Source organism: Hemitrygon akajei, chromosome 29, assembly GCF_048418815.1.
Source record: "Hemitrygon akajei chromosome 29, sHemAka1.3, whole genome shotgun sequence".
In the NCBI taxonomy this organism is placed as follows: Eukaryota; Metazoa; Chordata; class Chondrichthyes; order Myliobatiformes; family Dasyatidae; genus Hemitrygon; species Hemitrygon akajei.
In genome coordinates, this window is record NC_133152.1 from 16,868,332 (window position 1) to 16,890,040 (window position 21,709).

Below are 21,709 nucleotides of genomic sequence, written 5' to 3' on the forward strand. Positions count from 1 at the left end.
TAATGAATTCAGGAGCAATGACTCCCCTTAGCACCATATATGGACTCTTGTCTCTGCTTGTATATTGATCTTTTGTCTATGTATGTGCATTGCTCTCTCTCTCTCTCTCTCTCTCTCTCTCTCTCTCTCTCTCTCTCTCTCTCTCTCTCTCTCTCTCTCTCTCTCTCTCTCTCTCTCTCTCTCTATCTCTCTCCCCTCTCTCTCTGTCTTTCACTGCAAAGTGAACACACCAGTTAAAGCCTCAGCTACATGCTTGTTTTTATTCAATTGATATGTAGTTGCAAAGACATTAACAAATTGGCGACAAATATGAAACTAAATGTCCGAGAATATCACCAGCTGTACTGACAGTTATGGGACAAAACAGCAAGAGTTAAACAGTATGGAAGGTCACGGACGCTAACAAAGGGACGTGTGAGAACAGCATAGTACACTGTGAAAGACATGCAACAAGCAAAGTGAAAGTGAAAATAACACGGCGATGGCTTTAGTCAGGAAAGTTGACAAATTCAATAGTACTAATGAAGGCTGGGAGTCGTATATTGAGAGGGTTGAACTGTATTGTAAGGCAAATGACGTGGCTGAGCAAAAGAAAGCCCCCACACTTAGCTTAATGGCAGCAAGGACATACAGCCTCTTATGCAAATAAGCAAACCCTGAAAAGCCAGCAAGCATTTGATAAATTATTACAATTTTACAAACTCACTTGAGGCCAAAAATGCTGGTAATAGCTGAGAGATTTGGATTTTACGAAAGGAACCAGTCAAAGGATGAAAGCATTTCTGACTTCATTACAGAACTGTGCGGACTCTCCCAGTACTCTGACTTATAAGGTGGACTTCCTGATTCGTTAAGGGAGAGCTTGTATGTGGCATGCATAGTCAAAGCACTCAGACGAGGTGCCTGGCAGAAACAGACCTAACTTTAGAACAGGCATTGACCATTGCAATGTCATTAGAGACTGCACCAAAGGATTCAGCAGAACTACAGAAAAAGAGGTTAGAATGTGAAATGAACAAAATGTTCCTGAAAGGTACAAAAAGCCAAAAATTATATCAATATGGCAAATCCTCCCATGTTGCAAATGACTGTTGGTTCAAAATAAAAGTCTACAGAAAGTGTCACAGACAAGGTCACATAGGGAAAGTGCGCCAGTCAGACAAAAACACAACCGAGTGAAAAGTCTCAAACACAAAACTATGCAAATGCATAAAGTGACCGAATGTGAAATAGAATCAAACAACACAGAGTCTGACGAAAGTGAGCTGTCATGCTTAGAACTGCATATTGAAGCAGGTCACAAAATCATATGGATCACAATAGATGTGTCTGGGGTAAAACTGGAAATGGAGCTGGAGACGGGATGAACTTTGCCTATAATTTCAGAGGCTGACTACAACAGACTGTTTTCTGAGGTATCATTAGAGAAGACTTCAGTGATGCTAAAGACCTACACTGGTGAAAAACTGTCTCCCAAAGTCAAACAGAAAGTGAGTGTGACATATGGAGGCCAAGCACAGCAGTTAGAGCTTTATGTGTCGAGAAGTGGAGGGCCAGCACTTTTTGGACGTGCAAGGTTGAGAAAAATCCAACTAGACTGGCACTCAAGCAAAGCTCTCAGTGTGGCATCAAGAGGCAATGGCAGCCCAGATAGTAGCACTGACCAGAGACTGGCACAGCTGCTTAACACTAATGAGAAGGGGATTGGTAAACTCAGGCACAGAGGCCTGAATTGAACTGGATGTAGCAACAACAGCAAGATTCCGTAAAGCATGTCCAGTGCCTTATGCACTATGTCCTAAAGTGGATGCAGAACTTCAGAGGTTGGAGGCATCTGGAATTCTCTCCAAGGTTGAGTGGAGTGATTGGGCCGTGCCCATTGTCCAGGTGATTATGAAAGTGAGGGCCGGAACTGTTCACATATGTGGGGATTTCAAAGTGAGCATCAACCCTGTGCTGTGTACTGTGCAGTATCCTCTGCCACGAATAGAAGACATATTTACATCTTTGGCAGGTGGCGAGAGGCTTTCAATAATTGACTTGTCACAAGTCTATCTGCAAATGGAGATTGAGGAGTCGAACAGGAAGTTCTTCACAATCAATACTCAAAAGGGATTATTGCAGTATATTCATCTCGTCTTTGGCATCTCATCAGCCCCAGCAATTTGGCAAAGAGTAACGGGCCAAGTGCTCCAAAATATCCCAGGAACACAATGTTCCCTTGATGATATCATCGTGACTGGCAAGAATGATGAACAGCACCTCCAGAACCTTGGTAAAGTGCTTACCAGATGAGTGAGTATGGTCAGTGTGCAAAGAGAGAGCAATGTGAGTTTTTCAAGAATGAAATCTCATATTGCACGAATGTTATTGACAAGCATGGTTTACATAAGTCACAAGAGAAGATTGAATCAGTGCTGCAGGCACCCAAACTGGAAAATGTGTCACAACTTAGGTCATACCTGACCTTGTAAACTACTACCGTCGGTTTCTCCCAAACATCGCTACAGTGCTGCACCCATTGAATGCACTGTTGCAGACAGGAACAAAGTGGGAATGGTCAGAAAGATCTGAAAGGGCATTGAAGGGAACAAAGAGACAAATAACATTCAGTGAATGGATGACCCATTATCACATATCCTTGCCCATCAGACTGATGTGCAATACATCCCCTTATGGCATTGAAGCCATTTTGTCACACACTATGAAAGATGGATCTGAACGTCCCATTGCATTTGCTTCAAGATCACTGATGAGCGCAGAACACAATTACGCATAGGTTGACCAAGAGGCCCTTAGTTTAGTATGGGGAATAAAGAAGTTCCTTCACTACCTCTACGGACAAAAGTTTGTGCTAGTGACAGATCACCAGCCCCTTGTGTCCATTTTCAATCCCAGGAGGGGAATTCCAGTGATGACTGCTACCCAGTTACAATGTTGGGCATTGTTCCTAGGAGCCCACTCTTATGACATAGAGTTGAAGGGTACCAAACAACACAGCAACACTGATGGCTTGTCACATCTTCTACTATTGGCAACTGAAGAAGTAAAGTCTTCATACTGTGATCCTCCAGAAGTGTTCTGCACCACATTGGTGGACCAGTTGCTGGAAACAAATTCTGAAATGCAAAGGGAAACAAGGCATGATCCAACATTGTCTAAAGTCTATGAAATCACCACGCAAGGATGGCCAGCTCATGGTAATCCTATGTTTCCAGAGTTCTCAGCGAGATGAGACCAACTGTTGGTATGTAGAAGAATGCTGATGTGTAGATCTGGTGTTGTGGTTCCCTCTAAACTGCGCACCAGAGTGCAAGAGAATCTGCATGATGGACACCTGGATACAGTCATGATCAGAAGTCTAACATGGAGCTATGTGTCGTGGCTGGGAATAGATAAACAGATTGAAGACTTGACCAAAAGCTGTTCAGGATGCCAAAAATTCCAAAATGCGCTCTCACAGGCACCATTACACCCAAGGCAGTGGCCGCCTTCACATATCGACTTCGCTGGGCCATTCATGGTCTCTATGTTTCAGATTGTTGTAGATTCTCATTCAAAGTGGCCAGAGGTTATACCAACGAAGTCAACCACCACAGCAAAGATTACCTCCACTCTGAGGACTATCTTCAGCAGAAATGGCTTACCAGAACAAATTGTGAGTGACAACAAACCACAATACACATCAGAAGAATTCCGACTGTTCATGAAGAAAAATGGTAACAGATATTTCAAGTCAGCTCCTCACCACACAGCAATGAAAGGTTTGTCCAAATCTTCAAGAAGTCCATTAAAGTGATGGACAAGCAGGACATTTCTCTAAGCACAAGCTGGACAATTTCCTCTTTGTGTATCAAAGCTCAGTTTATGCAACGACAAATCAAACACCTGCAATGTTGCTTGTGAGCATGAGTCTGAGATCTCGCATAGACCTCCTGAAACCAGACCTACTGAGGATATGCAGAATAAACAGTTCTGCCAGTTGCCAAGTAAAGCAGCAAGAAGCTTCAAGATTGAACAAGAGGTCCTAGCACATGATTACCAAGAGGATAAGTGGATACCAGGTAGGACAGCTACAAGAACAAGACCACTGACGTACACAGTAGATGGAGACATCATGTAGACCAGATACTGATTGCTCAACTGAAGAGCATACCTGAATCGACTGCATCCAACAAGATGGACACATTACAGCCATCGGACTTACCTCTCAGTGATGATCATGTCACCAACAGCAACATGACACCGGAAACCAAGAACGTTATAATTAACAAGACACCGGCCAAACCTGATTCCACTCCACAGATCCAGAGAAGCTATGCTGAAAGAAATAGAGCACCATCCAAAAGACTGAATCTGTAGTATAGGGAAGTTAGTAATGGACTGTTTTTGTGAAAGCATGTTTATTTGCATTAATCTAAAGGGGGAGGAAGTGTGATAAATGTATCTATTTCTTTTAGTGCAATGACTCCCCTTAGCACTACATATGGACTGTTATCTAAGCATGCATATTGATTTGTTGTGTACGTATGCCCTCTCTTTTTGTTTTTATGCTGATTTTGAATTCCCTTGTCAGCCATGGTTGCCTTTCCCTTCCTTAGAATACATCTTCCCCTTTGGGATGTATCTATCCAGCACTTTCTGAAATTGCCGCCAGAAACTCCAGTCATTGCTGTTCGGCTGTCATCTCTGCTAGTGACCCTTTCCAATCAACTTTGGCCAGCTCCTCTCACATGCCTCTGTAATTTCCTTTACTCCATGGTAATACTGATATATCTGAATCTTCAAACTGCAGAGTTTATTATGATCACTGCCTCCTAAAGGTTTCTTTGCCTTAAGCTCCCTAATCAAATCTGGTTCATTATACAACACCTAATCCAGAATTGCCTTTCCCCTAGTGGGCGCAACCATAAGATGCTCTAAAAAGAAATCTTGTCTGCATTCTACAACTTTCATCTCTAGGTTTACAGCACCAACCAAATTTTCCCAATTTACCTGCAAATTGAAATCCCCCATGACTATCGTAACATTGCCCTTTTTACATGCCTTTTCTATTTTGTGTTGAAATTTATATCCCACATTCTGGCTATTGTTCAGAGGCTGGTATATAACACCCATCAGGGTATTTTTATCGTTGCCGTCTCTAAGCTCTACCCACAAGGATTCTACATCCTCTGGTCTTCTGACACCTCTTTAAGGATTTGATTTCATTTTTCACAAAGACAGCCACCCCATCCCCTCTGCATTCCTGGCTGTCCATTCGATACAGTGTATATCCTAGGATGTTAAGCTCCCAACCATGGTTTTCTTTCAGCCACTCAGTGATACCCACAAAGTCATACCTGCCAATCCCTAACTACATTACAGGACCATCTTCCCTAGTCCAGTCTCTGATTTACTCCTGTAGCCGCATTACTTTTGTGACTGGTTTGGCTGAATTGATGAAATTCAATGGTGGAATATTCATTGTCAGTGCTCGACGTTAGATTCTCACTCAGTGGAGTTGGTTATTGTCTATTATTTTATTGCCACAATTGTTACATTGACCCCAGCATGAACACCATCTAGAGCTTTAGAATTGACTAAAAATTGTGAACATCAGTGTCCATCACCACTTCTGAACTTATGGGGGAATAAAGACCATTGGTGAAGCAGCCAGAGGTGATTGGGCCAGGATGGAGATCCTGGAGATCTCTTACATTGTAGTTAGAAGCTAGGATTATTGACCTCCAGCATTTACAACCATGACCCTTATTGAGGCGTGTAACTCCATTGCAGTCTTTTCCTTCACGTACTTCAAGAATTCAAACTTGGTCAAATGCTGCCTTGATATCAACTCTGGAAGGCAAACCTTTGTTTGAAAATTGGACCATAACATTGCAGGCTACAAACCAGGTGCAGGTAAATGGGACCAGAGCAGACAGGTAATTAGTGCCAGCATTGACAAGTTAGGGCAGAGGCCTGTTCTCATGCTGATCACTCGTCTGCGGTGATGTCCAGACCATACACTCCTGATGAAATCCAAACTGTGCTTTGATGAGCAAGTTGTTAAAGAGCGATTGCCACCTGACAGTACAGTAGATTCCATCATTTTGCTAATGATCGAGGGTGGATTGATTGCAGAGTAATTGAAATAAATGGATTTGACCTGCTATGTGCGCAAGGACATATCTGGCTAATCCTCCAGATTGTCAGGTAAACACTAGTTTTACAGGAACAGTTTGGCTCAAGCAGATCATCCCTTCTATAGCCAGGCCACTGGCTGGTCCTATGTCCTTTCATATGTCCAATATCCTCAGCTATTTCTTGATACTGTGTGGGGTAAATCCAATTGGTTGAAGACTTGCTTCAGTGATAGTAAGAGTCTCAGGGGGAGCTGAGCTGAAACATGCACTCCGCACTGGCTGCAGTTGCTTCAACCAGGTGTATAAGAGATTAAGAGGCATAGCTACAATGAACAGCCTGGGCAGCAATGGCTGATACCAGAGGTCATCCTTTTATTGTGAGTGGAAAAGTTTAGGGGAAATGCCAGATGATGTTTTTTTCACAGACAGTGGTAACTGCCTGAAACACACTGCCCTAGGCAGTGGAAGAGCCTGATACGTTAGGGACTTTTAAGAGACTCTTCATCCGCACCTGCAAGGAAGGAAAGTGGAAAGCTATATGGAAGTGAAGGGTTAGATTGATCTTGTAATAGGTTAAAAGATCAGCTCAACATTGTGGGCCAAGGGGCCTGCATTGTGCTGTACTGTTCTATGGTCTGTGCTGTACCTTCTATGTTCTGCGTTCAATATTGTCTTTACCACTTACTTACTGAGCCCTTCCATCACTAGCTGATTGCCATTTGCAAATCGATATGACAGGACCAGCAGCATTTCTCCCTGATCCGTTGGTTATGTGTGCACTTAGTTCTGTGACTGTTCTCTTTATTGTGTAAAATGCATTCATAGAAACAGAAAGAAGAACAAAGAACAAGGGGGAAACTGAAAAGAAAATAATTGTATTCTTGGCGAACATTTTAAATTATGTGATGTATTTATTTTAGTAGTAGATGAAACTTACTCTGGAATGCCAACTGAACTATGTCAGAGTAGTATTAGTTCATTGTCATAGGACCTCAAATTTAATCTTCCATTGCTTGATAACTAAGAGTCTGTAATTCTCTGAGTATCAGTTGAGTAATCTTGATCACTTCAGAGAGCATTACATGGAAGTATCAGTCATTCAGCATGACAAGTTTGCCAGTAATTTCAATGAACAGAAAATTATGTGGGTTGTTCTGTCTTCAGCATATTTAACGAAAAGAACATTACGCACTCTTAAGCCAGGCATACTAATTTGTAAAACTCTATGTTATTTGCAAATATAGTTGATTCCAGTTAAGAGGGCCTTTGGTTAATTAGGGCAATCACTTATTTGCGACAACTCTTAAAAAACAAACTCAAATTGAGAAAATAGCCGGGAATCCTTTTGTTTATTTTGGACACGGTGCCACATTTAAATGAGACAGGGAACTGTTTCTAACTAGTGTCAGTTGTGTGTATGTCACGTAGCTGTTAGCTACCACACCATGCTTAGAACAAACTGCTTTTAAATAGCATAACTTGCGTGTGTCTGTGTTCAAAAAGCAGTAACTTTTGTCACTGATAGTTGGTGAATATTATGCAGAAAGACAATCCAGAACTGTTTTTCTCACTGCGGTCTCAAGCATTCTGACTGGGAGTGAAAATGAAACTATTTCACTATTTTAACAAGTTAGGAATTATGAAGAATTTGAAGGTATTGACTATCATCTTGGATGTTACAATGAAAATGAAGATTTGGAGGATGCAATTGTCTAAAGAATTGTTTGAAGGCAGTCCATTATCTGCACTAGGTGTCTGTGCTGATTTTGTTCATTTAAAGTCAATCAAAAGAACTCTACACTGTACACTGGATTAATTCCTCCATCAATAATATTAGGAACTGATACAAAGAGTTATAGTACTGTAGTAATGTTGGTGGTGCTCTGAATGTTCTGTGTTTCATTTAAGTACTTAATTTTCTATTTAGTTGAATGCTAATTTGCCTTTTTTATATACCTTTTTAAACTAGTTCCATAAAACTCGGCTAATTGGGGCAGCTGCTTAATTGGGCCAAAATGTACAGGTCCCAATGTGCCCTGATTAACTGGAATCCACTGTACTCTTTAGCTGACTGGGATTTATTGCTATGGGTTATCATTTGGCATATCTGATGATGATCAGTTAAACAAGGGTTTAACTGTCTAAGTACATCTTCAGACTGCATTGTGATTACGGGAACTGGTTATTAAAGGGGCTCATGTAGGCCAAGAAGGCAGCCAACTGTTCTTAAATTTGAATTCCAAAGATGGTCTAGCTCACTGACTAGTCGAGGAAATTTTGGTGCAAAAGTCTCTGACAAGCACAGAAATGAGTGTTAACAAATAACACATTAGGAACCTTAAATATAAATGCATGTAACACTTGCTACGTGCTTGGGCTCCACAGAGCCTGAGGGATGAAAAATTGTACACTGAAACATGTACTAAACTTGCATTAAAATCATGCGTGCATACAACTGACTTCCAGCTAGGAAGCAGTGTAACATGCAGCCACTACTGAATGCATGCTTAACTAACACAACCAAGGATTAATTTCTACCAGTCGCACAGTCTTGCACACCAAGGAGATCAAGAGGGAAACCCCTTGCAAAATTAGAAACTTTAAATAGTATTTCTTCAGGAGTATTACCCTTTATAGCATTATATCTTTCTAAGTGGAGGTTTGAAAATGACCACCATCAAGAAGTTAGTTACTTTAAAATTATGTAGATGCAATATTTTCTTTGAAACTTTGAAACTTCCCACTGAAACCTACTTCACTGATGCTGAATGTCTTTGGATTCATTTGATGGAACAACTCAGACCAGTGCCAGTAGAATAACCACAAAGTGAATTTTTAAAAGAAATGAAAGGAAAAATAATTGTAGAACCATTCAGGGTGGACTACTCTTGCCATGTTTTGATTGCTCAGAATGCCAGGGTTAGGGTGCCTAAGGCTTTTTGCACACTACTGTATTTGTCAGTGTGGAGTGGAGAGATGTATATGATCCAGTGGGTGATGTCACCGCGAATGGGATCTCAGGCTAACTGCACATGAAGTGGTGACCTCCCATATGCATTGAGGGATTGGCAGTGAGGGTGGAAATGAGAACACTAGTGTGTTTTAATTTTGCATAGAGAGTGGCAGGTAAACTTTAGTAATCTGCTTTTCCAGCTGTTTCCCCTGGAGTTTCCCTTTCAATGATTAGTATTCATTTTGATGGGTAATGAAGGATCTGCAACTTTAGCACTGTATCAGTTGTCCCTGACACTCCACTTACTGGCAGAGCCTGCGCCTGTGCTGAGAGAGGCTGTAGCTGGGTTACTGCAGCTCCCATTCAATTATTTCAGTTCCATATATACCAAACCTTTTACCTTGTTCACATCGTCATTGAGCCTGGGAGTGAGAGTTAGCAGGGTTATTGACTGTGGGAAGGGTGGGAGGGGTTACCACAGTTGTCCCCATCCCTGATCTCACCCTTTGGCCACCTTTCAAGAAGGACGACGAGGCAGTGAAATCGGGGTTCATCCCTTAAGACCTGCACTTGAGATAACACAATAGCTTCACAGAGGTGAACAGGAATGGATCTGGAGTCTTCTCGGGCTCTGTCGATCAGTACACTGTAGGACAGACTTGTAACTAATTGTGAAATGCACCAGAAAAGAAACATGAAGCCTCTTAACTCTGGCCAAAGCAAACTTATTTGGCTCAATAATATCTTTAAAATTACATGGACCTCCTATTGTTATAGATCATAATCAATCCCTGATGCCAGAAGGAAGTTGAAGAATTGGCAACAGATATTGTAAAGTTATCAAGAGCAATAAACTACAGTCAAATTATTCATTAAACAAAGGTGATGAACTTGGAATCACATGAACAGATCCAAAATTAGCTAATTTTAATTCCAACCTAATTCAAGGAATATATTTTTAGTCTTTCTCAAAACACAAAGAATTGCTTTCATGGCCAAAAGTTTGGTGAATTCAACACTATTACATTATAAAGTGCAAATTTATAAGGAGGTTCATCATCAGAGAATCAAATCATATGGCATAAAGCACCCTCAATATTCATATGGTAAAGGAGACAAAGAGGTATTAATGATTATCTGATGCCAAGAATAATTTTTAATGGATGCAAATAATGTCATTTCTATGGTTAACCAGAATGAAAGTGATAAGTTAATTCTATTGCGAATTAAGCATGATGACAAAATGCTGCTCTCTTACGATGCTCTAATTAGAAAATGTGATCAATTATATGTACTGAACTTAGCCTGACCTCCACCAACCACCCCTTGTTTTATGACCCTTTTCCATGCACCTACAGGAGATGTAACACCTGCCTCTTTACCTTTTAAGTCCGCAGGGGCAACCCTTCACTTCCAGGTGCCTGCCTCTTTAATTAACCATTCCACTCCCACTCTGACCTATCTGTCTCTAGCTTCCTGCATTGTTACAAACGTGGGGAACATCACCTCATCCTCCCTCTGGACACAATGCAAGATTCTAGCTTCATTACTGAATTATCCAGTTTGAAATCATTATCTATTTAATTCCTTCTCTAGCTGAAGTGGCCACTTTTTGTCACCCATTTGTGATTTTGAAATAATTTTCTCTTTCTATCAGTTTAGTTTGAACTGCTGGCCATGTCCCATAGTCTTTCTATTAGAAATAACTAGCAGAGACAAAGAAACATAATCTGATTCTAATCTCTACATCTATTGAATTGGTTTCACCCTAACAGATATTCCTATTGTTCTGCTCTTCCTCACCTTCTCTGCTCCTGGAAACTAATCTGTTTTCTCCCTTTCCCAATCCTGCCAAATGGTCTCAGACATGAATTTTAATTGCTTCTCCTTCCTGACTTACTGAGTGTTTCCAGCTTTTACAGTTTCATTTCAGATTTCCAGCAACTGCCATTTTCTTGTAAGCTTATGATATTTATAACCACCATCTTGTTGTTTATTGAGAGAAGTTGCTGCAGTTTCTCTCAACTCTAGTTTTCATTTTACAAGTCAATTGAGTCTCTTGTTTGCCAGGAGTCGTATTTCCAACTCATCGACTGCTGCAGCGTGGCCAATTTTAAATTCGTCTGGATGGAATCCAAATTAGCATTATCTGAGCCAGTCCATAGGATTCCAAGTTCATCACCTTTGGTCAGTGAGTAATTGAGTTGTAGATATTTGGTTTTGTACTTGCCAAAGAAGTACTTATCCCCATTCTTCAAGTTCAAGTTCAGTTTACTGTCATTCAAACAAACACATGTGCAGTACTATGCAAAAGTCTTAGGCACATATATATATATATATATATATAGCTAGGGTGCCTAAGACTTTTGCACAGTACTGTACTTGTTGATGTGGAGTGGAGAGTGAGCTTGTAAATCTGGCTGGAGCAAAGGATGATGGGAATAGTGAGAGTGGAGCGCCGCAGGAGGGGTGGGACAAGTGGCAGAGAAGGAGTGCCAGGCTGGGTGTTGATGTGGGTGCAGAGACACCCAGTCCTGACCAGGCAAGGTCATTTGATTCCAAGCAATTGGTTTATTGATCATTACAGCGTGTCTCTCTGGTGCTTCCTGCTCCCTCCTCGCTCCCTTCCCTCCCCTTTTCCAGACCCTCTCCCTGCTCCCTTTCCCAGTTTCGGTGCACATTGGGGACTCAAATTAGAATCAGGTTTATCGTCACTCAATATATCATGAAATTTGTTTTATATATTGTGCATGTTAGTCTGCAGGAACATCGTTTTGTTTAGCAGTATACAATACTATGCAGAAGTCTTAGACACACACACACACACACACACACACACACACACACACACACACACACACACACACACACACACACACACACACACACACACACACACACACACACACACACACACACACACACACACACACACACACTTCCTCCAGACTAATGTGCACAACACATTACATATACATAACTCACACATAACACATGAAGTAATATTATCACTAGTAAATTAACAAATAATAAGGTACATTTACAACAGAAGTTAAAAAGTAAGATGGCGCCAGTGACCAATGTGACATTTTGGAGACAGTGGACAAAACTACTGAACTGTGATTGCTGCAGTCTGAACATGTTCTTTTGAACCGACTAAATGATCTGGTGCTTTTGTGAAATCCTGGGGGATTCGATGGACTAGACTCTGGAGAGTGCAGGTACAGCTGGGGTAGCTATCAATGGGGGGGTGGACGCTGCATTGAGGATTGGTGGCAGAAGACAAACCTGTAGTCAGCTCCATTAAATCGTTGAGGACAAAAGTGGAAAGCAAACAGGTGTTCAGCGCAGTCTGCTTGCGCTCGATCGTCTCTCTTCTCACTACTAACAACAGGCGGGAGGTGAAGGCCTCTTGGGCCCCACACCACCAGGTTCAGGAGCAGGTAGGAGCCTTGGGGCTCCTGAACAGGCTTCACTTGCCTCAGCCCTGAATGGGCTCCACAGCTGTGGACTCACTTTCAGCAGCTCATGTTCCTTTTTGAGTATTTTTTAAGCGATTTGATCAAGGCGTCAGGGCCAAGGGTGAAGGACGATCCGCTGTTCAGTTCACTAATCCATGAAGTTTACATGCTTCAGTGGTGAACTGACTCGGCAGCTGTGGCCTGCTACCATTGGCACTGAACTGGCTCTGTGACTATGGCCTGCAGTCATAGGCTCCTGGACTGGCTTCACACGCCTCAGCACTTAGCTGGCTCCATGGCTGTGGACTCACTTTTGGGGACACTGCAGATCATGTTCCGTGTGTTGTTTCTTTACTTTTTTATTCTTTGCACTATTTGTTCTTTTGCTCCTACACTCGGTGTTTGATGGTCTTTGCTGCATGGGGTTTTTTTAACCGTGTCTCTTTGTTTTGTGAATGCCTGCAAGACTATGAATCTCAGGGTTGTATACGGCATACATACTTTGATAATAAATGTACTTCAAACTTTTAAAGTAAACAGTATAAAGCTACTGGCACTTCATGCCAATTGGGTGGTAGCAGGGAGTTCAGTAGTCTTATGGCCTTTGGGAAGAAGTTCAAGTCAAGTCAAGTCACTTTTTATTGTTATTTTGACCATAACGGCTAACCAGTACACAGTAAAAACGAGACAACATTTTTCAGGATCATGGTGCTACATGAAACACTACAAAAACTACACTGAACTACGTAAAAACAACACAGAAAAAAAACTACACTAGACTACAGACCTACCCAGGACTGCATAAAGAGCACAAAACAGTGCAGGCATTACGATAAATAATAAACAAGACAATAGAGGGCAGTAAGTTGGTGTCAGTCCAGGCTCTGGGTATTGAGGAGTCTGATAGCTTGTGGAAGAAACCGTTACATAGTCTGGTCGTGAAAGCTCGAATGCTTTGGTGCCTTTTCCCAGATGGCAGGAGGGAGAAGAGTTTGTATGAAGGGTGCGTGGGGTCCTTCATAATGCTGTTTGCTTTGCGGATGCAGCGTGTAATGTAAATGTCCGTAATGGTGGGAAGCGAGACCCCGATGATCTTCTCAGCTGACCTCACTATCCGCTGCAGGGTCTTGCGATCCGAGATGGTACAATTTCCAAACCAGGCAGTGATGCAGCTGCTCAGGATGCTCTCAATACAACTCCTGTAGAATGTCCTGATGAAGGGTCTTGGCCCAAAACGTCGACAGTGCTTCTCCTTATAGATGCTGCCTGGCCTGCTGTGTTCCACCAGCATTTTGTGTGTGTTATTTGAATTTCCAGCATCTGCAGATTTCCTCGTGTTTGCCCTGTAGAATGTGATGAGGATGGGGGGTGGGAGATGGACTTTCCTCAGCCTTCACAGAAAGTAGAGACGCTGCTTGGCTTTCTTTGCTATGGAGCTGGTGTTGAGGGACCAGGTGAGATTCTCCGCTAGGTGAACACCAAGAAATTTGGTGCTCTTAACGATCTCTACCGAAGAGTCATCAATGTTCAGTGGGGAGTGCCCTCCTGAAGTCAACAACCATCTCTTTTGTTTTGTTCACATTCAGAGACAGGTTGTTGGCTCTGCACCAGTCCGTTAGCTGCTGCACCTCCCATCTTAATACCACGGTACCCTCTGCCTGATGGTGGGGGCTCAGAGCTTGGTGGATGGATGGGAACAACGATTGACAACGCTAAGGGCCCTGCATATGCAGCACTCCCTGATGGGTGGAAGCTGATTTGCTCAGCAGTCCTCGCAATCCTTTGTAAGGAATTGTGGTCATATACCTGGTCAGGACACTTTCAATGGTGCTTCTGTAAAAATTGGTTAAAATGGGAGGGGAAGCCTCACTCTGCCTCAACCTCCTCAGGAAAGGAGGCTGCTGTGTTCTTTTGACCAAAGTGGTGGTGTTGATTGACCAGGTGAGATCACTCCCAGAAATTTGGTGCTCCTAACTCTCTTCCGCAGAGGAGGGCGAGTGTACGCTGTGAGGAGTGGTCAGCCTGCCCCTTCCTAAAGTCCACAATCATCTCTTTGGTCTTGTCCACATTGAGACTCAAGCTGTTGTGCTTGTACCATTCCACCAGCCACTCGAACTCCTCTCCGAATGACATCTCGTCATCACTGCTGATGGGGCCAACCACGGTTGTGTCATCGGCGAACTTGATGATGAGGTTTGAACTGTCTAGCAGTGCAGTCATGCATCAGCAGTGTGAACAGCCGTGGGATGACCTGAGGGCATTAGAAGCCAACCACACTGTGTGGGATGAGATTTCCTCGCAGGCTAAATGAGCATTTTACCTTTCTTGGAGGACATTAGGGAGCAGTTTGGCTTTAACCACAACGCAGCTGCTTCATGGTTCTTCTCTAATCAGCCCACAATTGACTAGATTCATGGAGCTGCATTCCATAGTTTATGATGGGATTTGTACTCTGAACATAGTACATTAACCAAATACCCCAATGAGAAAAGGGAAGAGTACAGGTTTGTAGAAATTACATATGTTTAACTTGTTAAGAATTAATGAGTTACAGGAGGAGATGGTACTAATTGAAATGGTAACAATGCAATGAGGAACCAGGAAAGAGATTTCAATCCAGATTCCCACCACTGCCTGTAAGAGGTTTGTATGTTCTCCCTGTCACCACGTGGGTTTCCTCTGGGTGCTCCAGTTTCCTTCCTCAGCCCAAAGATGTATTGGTTAGTAGGTTAATTGGTCATTGTAAATTGTTCTGTGACTAGGCTAGGATTAAATCGGAATTTGCTGGGCAGCACGGCTCGGAGAGGCAGAGGGACCTGTTTTGCGCTGGATCTCAGTAAATGACTTATTTGGAGCCTTGTAGAGGGAAGGTCACCAAAGCAGCAAGTGTGATTGTATTGTCAAAACAGAGAAAGTCAAAGGAAATTGTATCGCAATGAAAAAGGTTAGAGGCAAAAATTATAAACACGAGAGAGTCTGCAGATGCTGGAAATCCAAAGCAACACATACAACCTACTGGAGGAACTCAGCAGATCAAGCAGCATCTGTGGAAATGAATAAACAGTTGATGTTTTGGCCCAAGACCCTTCTGCAAGATTGAGGTGGAAGGGGGAAAAGGTTAGAATAAAAGGTGGGGGGAGAGGAAGGAGGCTAGCTAGAAGGTGACAGGTGAAGCCAAGTTGGGGGGTGGGGGAAGGTACAGGGCTGGAAAAGAAAGTATCTTATAGGAGAGGAGAGTGGACCATAGGAGAAAGGGAAGGAGGAGGGTACACAGGGAGAAGGGGTAAGAGGCCAGAGCGGGGTACACCCTATCCTCGTTATATGCATCTTCAGACTATGCCGATTCACAGTTACGCAAGGAACCTATTTCTACCAACGTCTCCTTATATGGGTCCAAAACTCTCAGTTATGTGAGGGGTACTGCTTTCCTGCCAATACAAGTCATGTGTGCATGCCTCCCAGTCTCACTGTTGGGACGAGAAGCACCGCTTTCCTGCCAATACATGTCAGGTGCACGCACCTCACAGTCTCACTCCCGCCAGTCTCGCATTGGTTTTGGCAAGGTGTGGATGTGCGATCTTGCGCTCTTAAACTTTTGAGATTTTACCTACAGCGCAGTGATTTTGTGCTTGAAATATTTAACTATGCCTCCTAAGCATCCGATGTCAATCCCTGGACCATCAGCCAAGTGACAGAGAACCACTTTAACACTTGAAAAGAAGTTGGAAATTATAAACAGAGCAGCGTTAGGTGAAGGTAACAGTTCTGGGACATTACTGCCGGGAACAGAATCTTGCCTTTAAAGTTCTTTTGTTGCTTGACAATGCGCCAGCCCATCCTAAACATCTGGACAGCATTCATCTTAACATAACAGTGCGTTTCCTGCCGCCTAACACAACACCACTGATTCAACCACTCGACCAAGGTGTGATCTACATTCAAGACTTATTTTTTACGGTGAACTAACTCTTAGATGCTGCAAGCAACAGACGATTTTGAAAATCCCAGGAGTTTACAAACAGTGAGGAAATGGTGGAAGTCAGAACACTTGCCGCAAATGACGATGGACATGGACCCAAGTTTAGAACGGAGTCAGCATTTCAGTCATTCCCTGCAGTCAACCCTTCTTCCCTACAAGCAAATTTATGCTGAAAAACAAAATGCTGCCAAGCAAACAACCCTCACCACTTTCTTCAAACCGGTGTCATCTCCTGCTGCCGGCAGTTCTGAGAGTTCTGTAAGTCTTCCTTCACCCCTTGCTGTGTTTGATGATCCTGATGACCCACAACCATCCACCTCATCCATGTAAAGGTACCCGACACCACAACAACCACTCATCTCCTGGAGCGAACACACCTGCCAATGTTGGTGAGTACCGTATACGCTAGTATGTTAACTTTCTATGATTTATTATGTTGAATATTACCTTAATTGGTGAAATATAATACGAATGTTGCCTTGTGGTACTACTTTTGTGTTGTACTGGTATAAAAATGTGAATAAATTACAGATAAAGCATATTTAGGAAGCCCTCTGGAATGCATCCCTATTTTCTCCATTTAAATAATTATCCAAATTATGCATTTTCATACTATGCGTCAACTGCGAGGAACGTAACCCCCGCAAACAATAAGGATAGGGTATATAGAGGAAGCATTGATTTGAAGTTCCCAGTTAGAGACTAACCCTAACCCAACTCATGTTTAGGCAGCCCATTATCATCGTAAGTGGGTAAAAGCATGGCTAAGTACCACGTCAAATCAGTTTATGCTGCCCTTAGAATCTCTCTTCAATCCAGCCTCAAAAGTGCCATGGGATAAGCACCGTTCATTGCTGTTTTTCCTTCTTCTTTGGTGGCTTTGTTGTTTGTATATTTTTCCTTTAATTTTCCTATAGTGATTGGCCTCAGATCAAGGACTGCAAAATCATCAAGAGTAATCTGCAGGCAATGGAAATGCAGGTAAACATTGTTTCACATCTTGAAAACTGATATTTGAATTTATATTTTATAATCTTTTCTCTGGCATTTGTAAACCATTAGGAAAGAGATAGCGATTGCACCAAAAAGCAAACACGGCAGTTCTAACTATGAGAGCCCAGATGGAAAGTATCTGCATCTCATTTTAATGTTTGTATTATTTTACAAACATCACGTCTCCAGTGTAATTCTTGTTTTCAACCAGGCCCAGTGGAGAGATTTGTAAGCTCTTTGCAGTTAACCTTCCATTCCACTGAATTATGTTAACCTGGATCTTTATAGCAATTGCTCACTCTGCAGTGAATGGGGCATTGCTCTGGAAACCCAGGTCATTGGTGAAGTGAAATGACTGAAGTAGATCATTTTCTCATCTTATTTTCTAGCATCTGAAGGGGTTCTCCCTTTCAATATGTCATTCATTTTTCATAAGTCACAATTCTACTATAAGCATATTAACTATGTCCAATTCTTCCAATTCATTTATAGGAATTCATTTGAACTAATTATACTGTACAAATCACTCCCTATCTCTATTTCTATCATTGAGTTATAATGTACACAAAATTAGCCTCATTATGAATTACAAAGTCTATATTTTTTACTAAAGCTCTGCAAAGTTTTTTGACCTTTCCTCTTTTTAGTCGGTTCCCTTCGTTGGGCCTGAGATTATTGTGTATAGCATTATACCTCCAAAGACTGACGTCAATTAGCAATGTAGATGCTGTAATTATGATTGATGGATTATATTGGGGACAATCTAGTTTCACTTCACCTTTCCTTCTCCCTCACAGTTACATTGATATTAGCAGCTGGTCTGCTATGTTCACGGGTAATTTCATCCTGTCAAATTTCACAGACCACATTTTCTGATGTTCTTAAAGCCTCCTTGTATGTGTCCTTCCACACAGTACTCATAAAGTCCACATTTGCTTTGTTAAGGCTTGAAGCTTTAATTTCATACATGACACTCTTTACTGTTCAAGAATTTGTGTAATTCTCTATAATTGACTCCTCAGATTTTCGCTACAGTGAATTCTTCTCTAGGTTCTTTCCTGGCTGTAAATAGAGTTTTGATCTGAACTGGTCCATTTATGTTAGAGTTGCAAGGCTCATTCAGGGATTACCACACTGAAGCATTGCTAATCATTCATTGATACAACTATAGCTATACAAATAACTAGAATGAACACTTACTACATGTAAAAGATATTAATTTGTGCTTTCCGATCCCTGGCAAACCTTCAACTTCATATTAAAGTTGATTTCCTCTTTGCCAAGTTTTTAGATGGTTTGTACATCTTTGTAGTAGACTTCCAATTGCTGGGGGTATTCATTCCCGTCTCCTCCATTCTGAGGTCCCCTCTTTAGCTCCCAGCGACGTCTCTCGGGTAACTCCCTTTTCCACTAATCCCCATGCTCCTTCAGTAGGTAGGGGCAGCAGTATGATGCCAACCAGTCACATACAAGAGATCCTTGGATATCGTTAGTGGTGTCGGAATGGACTTGGAAGGAAGGCAAACAGACTTCCAGCAGCCAAACAAGAGTTGCAGAAGACTCTCAAACACCAAAACCCATCTGCAGCGTGGTTAAAATAAAAAGGGCACTAAGGCGTTTTCTGCTCACACTGTATTTGGCTTTGCTTCGTGACAAAAGATTCTCAAAACATTAGCTACATTCAAGAGCAATTTAATTCTGTGCACACATCATCCCTCACTGGCAGACCCGGGTATGGCGGCTGCTGGCAATGCACCCACCTGCACCACGAGGCAGAGCCGTAACTTTTATTCAAAAATAAAAATCCCTCACTATCTAGCAGACTTCACATGGAGGTTAGAAATGATACTAACGAGCAAAAAAAAAAAAACTGCAGGTGCTGAAAACATGAATTAAAAGCAAAAAAAAACAAATGATGGAGATACTCAGCAAGCCAGAGAACAGGTATGCAGAGAGAAACAGTTAACGTAGTAGGTAGACAACATCACATCAGAGCTGGTTAATTCTAAGACCTCCACTGATCATGGTCAACCATGGATACTGCATCCCAGCTGTCTAGATACACAAGTCAGAGCAGTATGATATGGAGAACAAGCTGTTGCCCACGCATCAGGCTCACCCCCTCCACACATCTGAACAGCAGCGAACGATACAGTCACAGGAGTTGCCAGTCAGTGTTGAACTCAACATAGCACTACCTTAGGGACTCCATCTCCAGAATTTTCTTCTGGGGTCTACTCCCGAAGCCTTTCCCATGAGTGGGTACAGCTGCAAGGAGGCGGAGGTTTGAGATCAGAGTTTACCTTTTCCTAGATGAGCTGCTGACCACGGCTGGTGAGCCCCATCTGCCCGAAGTGACTGGTTTTAAGGTGCCAGTAACCTGCCTTTGCCCCTTCTCCTGTCAATAGAAACAGTTCCTCCAGGCTCAGTAGCTAAGCCATATCTGGACTTGGTTGTCAGAGGTTATTTGAGGTGCCCGTCATTGGCAGCATTTAATAGATAATAAGTATATTCTCATTACCACCCCTGGCTATAATAACCTTAAGGACCTGGTCAGTTAATTTAAAAAATGGGTTGCTTCTCCAAAACTGTGAAGTCATTAATAAATCAAAGATTCAAAGATTCATTTATTATTAAAGTATACAACTCTGAAATTCTTCTTCTCCAGATAGCCATGAAACAAAGAAAAGAAAGGCAGCACCATCACCAACCCCCAAATCCCTCCACCTCATACAAAAAATTAACAAAAACGGAACAGGAACATCAACATCTAAATTCCTCCCCCCCCCCCACCCTACACACAAAAAAACGAGAAAGATCAGGTGACAAACACAGAATACAAAAAACCATAAGCTGCAAAAAGTCCACAGTCCAAGTCCACATCCAAAATGCAGAAAACCTGGGTGACATTCTCCCTCTCCGTAACAGAGCGATCTCAACAGTGATAAAGAAAGCAGTCTCCCCTCTCCATGCAGAGTGATACCCCAGTGATAAAAAGGCAGTCTCCCCTCTACGTCCAGAGTGATACCCCAGTGATAAAAAGGCAGTCTCCCCTCTCCATGCAGAGTGATACCCCAGTGATAAAAAGGCAGTCTCCCCTCTCCATGCAGAGTGATACCCCAGTGATAAATAGGCAGTCTCCCCTCTCCATGCAGAGTGATACCCCAGTGATAAAAAGGCAGTCTCCCCTCTACGTCCAGAGTGATCAGAAAGGCTGAAGAATGCCTGAATGCAAGACAAGAAACTGTTCTGTAAACTTATGCTGAGCTTCATAGGCCAAAGACAAAGAAGGCAGGGAGGCAGTGGGATGAGGAATTAATGCGACAAGTCAATGAGTCACTGAGTAGTACAGACTGGAACAGGGGCTTGGGTTCAACTGGACCATGTGCCTATCTCTGCTAAACCCACTAGGTGGACTGGAAGCACTGAGCAGTGATGTTCTGCCCTACTTGTGAGGGTGTCCGTTCCTGGCCGTTTCCCAGAAGCTTTTTACAAATTCTTTATAGGTATACAGCACGGAATCCGAGTCGTGCCGCCCAGCAATCTCCCGATCCTAGCCTAATCACGGGACAATTTACAGAGACCAATTAACCTAACATCTTTGGCCTGTGGAAGGAAACAGGAGCAAACCCACAGAGTCGTGGGGAGAACGTAAAAACCTCCCTACTGGCAGCAGTGGGAATTGATCCCAGGTCACCTGTACAGTTAAGTGTTGTGCTAGCCACTACGCTACCACGCTGCCCTTTATGGAAAGCCCCATTCATATGTGTGCATGAGAATAATTAATTTTGTGATGTATAGGAGGGTGAATGATTTCCAAGGAGCCAAATGACCAACATAAACAAGCAAATTTGGGCAAAGACTTTTGGGAAACCAGGAAGGGTTAATAAATAATGTTTCGCTTTTCTTAACAATGACAAGAGAATGTAAAGCTAATAGATACTTTTCTATGGAGTGAGTGCAAATGGGTGACTGCAGGAAGCAGTTACAATCTCCGTCTGCTGAGATTCTTGCTAACTTCAGCAACATGCCTTTGAGAGCTAATCAGCAAGTGCATCAGAGAGCGAAAAATGAAACTGTCTTGTTGTGTCCTGAAGTTACTGATTCTGCTAATCCTTCGGTTTCTCTGGAAAACAGTAAATCTTTTTTTTAGTCTCAGGAGACGGGGATTTCCCTGATTAATTAATTCAGGATTTGC